The sequence below is a fragment of the Schistocerca serialis genome, chromosome 8 (genome assembly GCF_023864345.2).
Source record: "Schistocerca serialis cubense isolate TAMUIC-IGC-003099 chromosome 8, iqSchSeri2.2, whole genome shotgun sequence".
Classification (NCBI taxonomy): Eukaryota; Metazoa; Arthropoda; class Insecta; order Orthoptera; family Acrididae; genus Schistocerca; species Schistocerca serialis.
The window spans coordinates 101,096,355-101,106,194 of record NC_064645.1 but is presented as its reverse complement, the minus strand read 5'-3'; the positions used below and the strand labels follow the sequence as shown (position 1 = coordinate 101,106,194).

Here is a 9,840-nt window from a genome sequence, read left to right as displayed (position 1 = left end):
ATTTGGGGGGCTGAGAACCCGCATTTCGCCATCGAAAAATCTCTTCACCCTTAACGGGTGATTGTGCGGTGTACAACGTTCAGTCACGGAATAACCGGTGCGATATTCCTCGATAGCACGGTGACTACTGAACGGCACGTCATGGTTTTCGAAGATGATATCATCCCCACTATCCAAAGTGACCCTGATTTCGACAAGATGTAGTTCATGCAAAACCAAGCTCGACCCCATAGAAGCAGGAGAATGTTCGAGGTCATGGAGTACTTTGGAGACCGCATTCTGGCCCTATGGCACACAGAGGTCACTGGCATGGATCTCAACCCATCCGACTTCTTTCCCTGGGGCTATATTAAACGCAAGGTGTACAGCAATAAACCCAGAACCATTGCTGATCTAAAAACAGCCATTCAGGAGGTCATCGACAGCATCGATGTCCCTACATTTCATCGATCATGCAGAATTTCGCTATTCGTCGGCGCCACATCATCACCAAAGATGGCAGGAATATCGAACATGTGAAAACCTGAATCCGAGTATCTCTAGTGACGCTTACATGTTGAATAAAGTGTGTCCACGGCTTAGTTTGTAAGTAATTTACGTATTTTTTATATAGTTCAATAATTGTCACCCTGTGTTTGGAGCTGTAAAACAATCTATAAGAGTAACTGGTCGAAAGAATGATAAAACAGGTCAAACATGATATTTCGACTCCTGACCGAACTACGAACGGTGTCTTCACTGGTCACACAGTATCTAGCAAGTAATTAAATTGTTCACAACCAAATGTCGCTTTTTGTGGCGAGCACAGAGAGGTGACCTGGCTCAGTGAACACGGAGCTGTTTGCGTGCTCAAAAGTGTGCGCGTTCACGAAAAATGTCGCTGGAAAAGCGACGAGGCACGTGAGTGTGTTCGCATGTCAACTTACGCCTGTGAGCCTGCCGCGAGGAGTGCAGACTATTTCTATGAGGATTCCAGAGAATCGCATGTTACCACTGGGCTGTAGGCCGACTCACCGGAGACAAACGCTCTGGGTAATGTATGAGCTACCGACCTGCCATCGCGTTCGCAAGTGACAACACAACAATATCCAGTCATCTCGGGGCAGGTGAAAATCCCCGCGACAGCGTGCCCGGGAAACGAGAACGCTACCCCGAGACCATGAGCGGCGGACTTCTACGATTACTGAGTAATATAAGACACAAACGTCAGTGCCATTTGAGATAATGTTTCTACAAACTTTAGAAAGGACAACGTTTTTCTCCTGGACTGTTACCAGATGTATTTATTCATGGAGCCTCTTATTCCAGTCTCAGGCGAGGGCTCACTACGAAGTACGTCATTGCACATCGATTCTTTTATGAAAAATATATACATATTCTACATGTGTAATTAAAGTGGGGTCTTTGTCTTTTTATATAAAAGAACGTAGCAGCCCATGTAGTTATTACTGTCGAGTCCATCTAAGCTGCACACACAATTTCTCCTGCATTATACATGATGGGCTGCATTCTTTTATATAAAAGATACTGACTCCTGTTCTATTACATAGAATTTATAAACTAGGACTGTTGGTAATTTTGTGTCTGCCCACTCGTCTAATGTAGGGTGCCTAGGAAGCTGTTGTCTCCGATCGCTAGAGAACAATTCACGCTAATCGTATCAATGGAGTTAATTACAGTAAGTTAAAGTGACAATATTTAACTTTGCGTATTCACAAAGGCTTGTCGCAAGCAAATAGCCACATGCAAATAATCAATGTCCTAGGGTATATTCAATTTCAGTGCAAGCAAAACAATACAATTCATAAGTCACTGCTGTTTTCTTCCACTCAGGTCGCGGCTGGGCGGCGCGGCGCTTGTATTCTCTTCGTGTAGAGGCCGCTCCTGTCCTGGTGTCGTCCTAGAGTGGCGTTAGTAAGCGTATTATTGGCTGACGTCGTCTTACAGCGCTCTCTGCTCTTCCGTCCTTGATCGTCGTGCTGGCGCTTGTCGTTACGCCGGATCAGTTAAAGTATCGATATATCGACATCTCTTTCCAAAAAGATATTGATATATATATGTATAGGTGATATTTTTTCCACCGATATATCGATATTGAAATGGCAATACAGTGCCGATATTTTTCTTCCATACTATATTTTTTTGCAATGGTTGACAAATATTTGGATTGTTCTGTTGAAATTGTAGTACAACATAATTTTACTTTCACTGTGTGGAGGAGTCTTTCTACTTTTTGAGCTTTTATCACGTCAGTTATTTCTGTTTGACTGGCGAAGCAAGTATAGATGGAACAAACTGGGGTGGCGGTGTGAATGGAATAACAAGATGTCGCATGTGCAGAAATAATATAGCAGTTGCGTATTTTTTTTTTATTATTATTATTTTTAACGCAGCTAGTCTGCTACTTTTTTATATCGGAATTCTTCAAGAACAGTTGCTGAAAATGATGAACGAAAAGCTAAATGACAAGATTGGTTTTTGCAGTGGGCGGAGACGTGTGAGGTGAAATGCTGACGTAATAGGCGCTCGGCGATACCAACAGAAACTGCAACGTTTAACTACACATAATTCTGACACTGCAACTGCTAGGCCGTTGGCTTTCGCAGGAATGAGAAAACAGGGACGCCGACATGAATTCCTTGGACAGATCCGATATGTGACGAAAGCGATTGATGGACCCATTGTACACGTTTTATTGTGGCACTTATCTGGAGTTACAATTGGTAGCAAAGTGATTAGCGCCAAGCGTGAACGTGAACCGTTTTCTTTTCAGTTCGTGCTCTGAAGGCGATAAGCAAGTTGCTAGCTTGTTGACGTACAGATTATCTAATAATAAATCAGTACTTAAATACACAGCTCTAAAACCGGCTGCACGTTTACAATGTGCGGCGGATATTTTTTCTGGCCAGTACGTCGTTATTTCTTCCGTCGATTATCATTATACCGATCATATTTCGATATGTCGAGGTCCGGTAATGGTATCTTTCTAAACATCGATACATCGGATTCCCGATATTTTTAAAAATATCAACAGCTCTTGTATAAACGTGGTAGATAAAAGGAACGACGTGTATTCACGCACTTCATGACATGCTATCTTTCGAGAATAACAGAACAGGCGAAATGGCCATCTTGGCGACTAAATACGTTACCTACCTGGCACAGGGGATACGGCGATCCTGAAGGCTGTTCTCCCAGGAGAAGGCTCTTTCATTGCACAGCGGGGTGGCTGGCCTTTGCCATTATCCCTCATGCGAGTAACTCGGGTGCATAATTTTTTAATGAGCGTTCAGGCGGATTATGTTGTCCTTTCCAAAATGTTGCTGGACTTGACATTGTATGGACTGAGTTGCCGGAATTGTACCACTTTCGAGATTTTATATAGTGTTGTGCAAACAGTAAGTTACAAAATTATTTAAACAATGTCATCCTCAACTGCATGATGTTGTTGTTAGAATGTAATTCAGAGACTGGAAAGTGTGAGAAAATCAACACACTACACTTAATTTTCTAAACATCTGCAAATGCCACAAATTAGGAATATGGTTTCTTAACCTCAATCAGTGGCTGCATAAATTGCACCGCCCCTGTTTACTGTGCCCTTTGGCGTAAATATATGTGCTAGCCTAAGTTCAGAGAAATGTTCCACATTTTAGTTCTTGCATCATTATATGCAGGCATGCAGTATAACTTTCTCCCTTCTTCCTCCACCCCACACACTATGCATGAACTCCCAGTTTACATTTCATGTATCTGCTCATTTTTTCCATTCAGTCTTAGTTGCACAAATCGTTATGCCAGTCTTTTGTTTTACAAATGAGTTTTGTGGTGGCTTTCCGGCAGAAAACCTCCTTTGGGTAGTTGGAGCTGTAGTTCTACAGTTGTAGATTTCGTCTCCTTTGCTTCGGCTCGCTTGCTTTTTCCGGTAGTAATTCTCTTCACCACGTACACAAGAAGTTTTATGAAAACTACAACATAATTGTCTTCATACGAACTCTTCCGATATCTCATATCTGACAATATGGGTCTAAGCGGTACGTGGTTCATCCTAATCTTAATAAATGTCGATTAGTAAATTAGGTAAGAATTTTAGAGCAGAATATAGAAAACTCTCCCCCAACGACAGTGATTAAAAATCTCTGACTCTCACGTTAAGGAATTACTTTGTAAATAAGCAAACTAAACACACAAATACATAGCTCCTCGATTGTAATTTAATACCAACCTTTTACAAGAATCCTGCGTGCAAAACATTAATGTGTGTGTCCCCTCATGCCTACAGTATCAAGAGATTGGAGGGAAACTCTTGTTGTGCCTTAAACAGCTCTGTAGGTAGCATATGTCTAGGGCAACCAAAGTGAACGTGCTTGAGGTCCTGGATCTCCCTACTGTCGCATTGCACTGATGGGATGACGTGAATTCTGTGGAGAGGGAGACAGTAGTGACCACGATTGAATCTGTCTGGCGGTGCTCATTACGTACTGCTTCTCGTTCTCTCTCTCCGTGTAATTTTAAGTTTCATCTCAGACTTTTCAGCGTACGCTGTGCTCGTGCAATGTGTGGGTCGATTTTTCTGTACCAAGCACCCTTGAGTAAATATTCGGTCTCCGTCTCCTGTTTCATTCGCTAGGGGCCCAGGCCTTTGTCTATATAAATTAGGCACGCATGTCACAAGCACCTCTCTTACGCCCCACATTTTGCTGCTTCCTTTGTCAGTTGGTTGGCCTTCTCGTACTCCACAATCCTGACATGCTCCTTAGGCCACACAAATGCTGCTTTTGCAGAGTCTTCAAAGGATATTAATGCAGAGAAGCAGCCTGCATTGGCCTTGACGCAGTAAACCTGGCAAACAGACTGCTGTAAAAATGTAACACTGTACGATGAAATTACCTTTATGATTTTTCCTGCAGCAATTTGTGTTCATATCAGAGAAAAAAATACTGAATTGTCTTCTTTTACCACATGAAGCTTGGTGGGGATTCATTAATGATTTGCCTGTCAAACAGAGATTTACGGTGGATTTTGTGGTCAAACTGAAGGGAAAGTCAATAAAAACGTTGAACGCAACAATGTTCAGGAAACGATGCAGGCGTCGTTGGATAATTAATCATAATGCACAAATATCTTACTTTTGTCGGGTACGAAGGTCCCATAATTGAACACAGGACGTCGAACAATTTCCAGGTAATCAGATTTAGCACGGTGTTCGGTGGTCCTGAAAATGGGCAGTCGCCTTTATAAGTAATTACGACCGGCCGACGGAAGTTCCTTGCAAAAGCTTTTGGGATGAGTTGCTGAGGTAACAGTAAGGAAACGTGGCGTATGAACCAGTAGACGAAAATGTTGCGTTATCAAATTGCTTTTCAAATATTGTTGTATAATGGCACAATATAGGTCAGTAGTCGCCAATAATAGTTGTTGCTTTTACAGAAACTGTTGTTTCACCATCTTCAGTACGTCCTCGTCAACGTGTAGGTTGCCGAATGCTGTAGAATATTTCTATAATACAGTGATTAAGTATTTCCACATTTTCGTCGCACGAACTTATTGTTGTGTTGGTGCAGTTTACTGAAAATGGTGGGTGCCACGTGAGCTCGTGTACAGTGAAAATGGTGCTACGCCAGCTGTCCACTGTATATATCTTACCGGCTACCTGCCCAGCTACGTGGATAAACTGCACTGAAGCACAGACTTTCTGAATTCTTCCTTGTGGAAGGCTCTGAAGACCAGATCAACAGACTTGCAAAAATGTCCAGTCACTAAGTGACTTACATACATTGTCAAAAGATTTCTCAAATTGTGCAAATGTTATAAATCTAAGTCTAAAATAAGTGCTAAGGCCAGGGTTGCCGCGTATATAATTACATTTCTCCTGAATAGAGACTGATCGTCTTCAAGGTTGGCTTCTGCTAGTTTTCCCAATCTTCAGTATGAAAGTCGTGACGGTAGTCTGTAATGTGACATAATAAACTGAAGGATTTGTAACATTTATGCATGTCAGCAACTGCCTTCTTTCTAGCAAGAGGTACAGTAATGTTGAAGAATAGACACTCCCTGTGTCTGGTATCTCTTGCATACCAGCCTGAACAGTGCTCCTATTGACAGGTAGAATAGTTTTGCCATAACTAGCTATCTGGAGGACTTCAGTATTTTTGAAGGCGTGTCGTTTGTTCCAGGTGCTTGATTTCGACTTAAGTCTTTCAGTGGCCTCTCAATTTCTTCTTATAGTATTTCTCCCATCTCACCCTCAACTGCCTCGTCTACTCTTTGTCTTCAGATTTGTTTCCCTTATACAGACTATCTACATAGGTTGTTCACAGTTCCTTTCACAGGTTTCTAGGGATTGTAGAGATGGCATAGTAGGTAAAGTTTTGGTAAGGAACCCGTGTCCGGAAATCTACCGATTGGATGTAAGATAAGTTTGAAGATCGAATCACCGTCTAATCCCCTGCTTCAGGACACGCACACGGAGGAGACGACGAGCCCTCAACTGTGCCCTCTACAGGAGCCCACAGCATTGCCAACGTTGGGATTATATATCGTCGGTTTCTCTTCTAATGACCAAGGACTTACTGTACAATTTCGAGAGCGTGGCATGTCCTTGGAGCATCACAGTCAACTCTATTTGCGATTGAACTAGTTTTCGCAGTTATTATTGCAATCGGGTGAAAGTGGCATGTGACGTCGTAATTACGACGGGGACTAACGACAGATCCCACTTCTCATCTGGCGTTTGTACCGGGAAGAGGGAGATTTGAAAGTGTTTCAACATTCAGCTTTGTTATACTCAAATGGTACATTTCCAGATGTGGCTTCCCCATGAAGGCTCCTCTACAACATTTGAGCTTTCCCTTCCTGTAGTTGTAGGTGCTTGCATTCTGCAAATGGAAACCCACGTCGATTCCCCCTCGTCGGCCGGGGTGGCCGAGCGGTTCTAGGCGCTACAGTCTGGAAGCGCGCTACCACTACGGTCGCAGTTACGAGTCCTGCCTCGGGCATGGATGTGTGTGCTGACCTTAGGTTAGTTAGGTTTAAGTAGTTCTAAGTTCTAGGGGACTGATGACCTCAGAAGTTAAGTCCCATAGTGCTCAGAGCCATTTGAACCATTTGATCCCCCCTCAGATTTAGTGGTAAGATGCCCCAGTGGATAGCTCGCCAAAACCAGAAAACATATCAAGCCTGAAAACAGGAATAAGGTGTACTGAACAGTGAAAAAAAAAATAAAGCAAAGTAGAAACAGTGAACGGTCCAGGCTCAACAATTGCAATGTTTAGGGGAGGTAGACAGCTCCGGCGTCGTGGTTTCGGTGTCACGATGTTGGACTGTGAAGCAGACTAGCCATGTTCAAACCTCCCAGGTGCCATTTACTTTAATTTTCGAGATACAGCACAGACGTCTCGCAGAAATGAAAACAACAAATAAACGGGTGTGAACTATATTAAAACAAATGAATTCAAGAGTCTAAAACTTCCAAAGTGGAACTTCAAAAACGTTAAAAAACATACACACATCAAAAAGGTTTTGCATCACCTCGGTTCCGAGAGTTCGAGAACCTGTACAAAAAATTGGAATAGAGATCAACATTCACATCATTTCCGCCCTTTTTATTACTCATGATAATGACACGTTGCATGTTGTACCACCATACAGCGAGAGCTTCAGAGATGGTGGTCCAGGCTGCTGTACACACCCAGTAGCACGTCCTCTTGCATTGATGCATGCCTGTATTCGTCGTGGCATGCTATCCACAAGTTCATCAAGGAACTGTTGGTCCAGATTGTCCCACTCCTCAACGGCGATTCAGCGTGGATCTCTCAGAGTAACTGGTGGGTCACGTCGTTCATAAACGGCTATTTTCTCCCTATCCCAGGCATTTTTTATAGGGTTCATGTCTGGAGAACATGCTAGCCACTCTAGTCGAGAGATGACGTGAGATGTCGTTATCCGGAGGAAAGTCATTCAAAAGCTGTGCACAATGGGGGCACGAATTGTCGTCCATGAAGACGAATCCCTATTCAGTATGCTGCCGATATGGTTGCACTATCTGTCGGAGGATGGCATTCACGTATCGTACAGCCGTTACGGAACCTTCCATGACCACTAGCGGCGTACGTCGGCCCCACACAATGCCACCCCAAAAGAGCAGGGAACCTCCACCTTGCTGCACTCACTGGATCGTGTGTTTAAGGCGTTCAGCCTGACCCGATTGTCTCCAAACCCGTCTCCGATGATTCTCTGGTTGAAGGCATATGCGACATTGATCAGTGAACATAACGTGAACAGGTTCTGAGCTGTCTATTCGGCGTGTTTAATAAGTTTTTCATAATGTTATTAAACACTTGATAATGGCACTTTGAAGCCGAAATTTAACACTGCAAATAAAAAACAGTCTAATGGCGATACTGACTTAAAAGAAATTCGGCATGTTGTTGGGCCCATCTGTATCGCGCTGCATTGTGTCATGGTTGCAAAGATGGTACCTCGCCATGGACGTTGGGAGTGAAGTTGCGCATCATGCAGCCTATTGCGCACAGTTTAAGTCGTAACACGACGTCTTGTGGCTGCACGAAAAGCATTATTCAACGTGGTGGCGTTACTGTCAGGGTTCCTCCGAGCCATAATCCCATAGGTAGCGGTCATCCACTGCAGCAGTAGCCCTTGGGCGGCATGAGCGATGCCTGTCATCCACAGTTCCTGTGCATCTGTATCTCCTCCATGTCCGAACAACATCGCTTTAGTTCACTTCGAGACGCCTGGATACTTCCTTGTTGAGAGCCCTTCCTGGCACACAGTAACAATGCGGACGCGATCGAACCGCAGTATTGACCGTCTAGGCATGTTTGAACTACACACAACACGAGCCGTGTACCTCCTTCCTGGTGGAACGACTGGAAATGATCGGCTGTCGGATCCCCTCCGTCTAATAGGCGCTGCTCATGCGTGGTTGTTTACATCTTTGGGCGGTTTTAGTGACAGCTCTGAACAGTCAAAGGGACTGTGTCTTTGATACATTATCCACAGGCAACGTCTATCTTCGGGAGTTCTGGGAAACGGGGTGATGCAGAACTTTTTTTGAAGTATGTATGTTTTAATAGAGCTCAGAGAAACTGTGTGGTTGTGAAACTGTTGTGTTCATTTCTGGCAGCTTATGTGACAAATTACTTTGTTTCCATCGTTTGTTGCAGCTTTTGTAGCAAACTATTATGTCTTCATCATTTCCTTGGGAATTATCACATTCACACATGAGCACCTACAGTATATCGGGCAAGGAGGCATATCTCACTCACTTTGCAGCTGTACAAATCAGGCGCGTCGGTGAGAGATTCTTATGTCACACGTACTATCACTAATGGCGTGTATGACACACCAGACATATATTCCAGTGGAGGATTCGGTTGACTTGTCGCCTTTGTCATCAAACGTTTGCGGGTACCATTCGAAAGCCATTTCCTTTAGGCTGCTAACAGAGTACTTGTGCAGAATCAACTGTCACTATAGGTCCCTTCCTTACACACCTCGCTGTTGCAGACGGACGTTGCATCACGTCGCAAACACAAATCTGAGTACAGCGAACAGCGGGAAAAAGAAATATGGCATGAGGGATGATTGTAAACGGCGTGCCCGCGTGGCACTCCGGTTATGTGACAACTTAACCACGACACCGATGCTCTTTCAGGCTGCTCTACACTGCACTTCTTGTCTTTGGACCGTTCGCTGTTCCTATTTTGCTTTGTTTTCACAGTTCACCTCTTCTTGGTGATGATCGCGCTTACGCTTCTTCTTCTTGCGTATCTGGCTAGGCCGCGAGGCACAGAGGCGTACGGCCATCGCCAGGTGCTG

General features: G+C 43.9%; 1 non-coding gene across 1 annotated transcript; it reads left to right on the top strand.

The window, feature by feature from the left end:
- Positions 1–3,148: 3,148 nt before the first annotated feature.
- LOC126417533 (U1 spliceosomal RNA) lies at positions 3,149–3,305 on the top strand. Its single transcript, XR_007575636.1, has one exon. It is a non-coding gene; the product is annotated as a U1 spliceosomal RNA (small nuclear RNA).
- Positions 3,306–9,840: the final 6,535 nt, after the last annotated feature.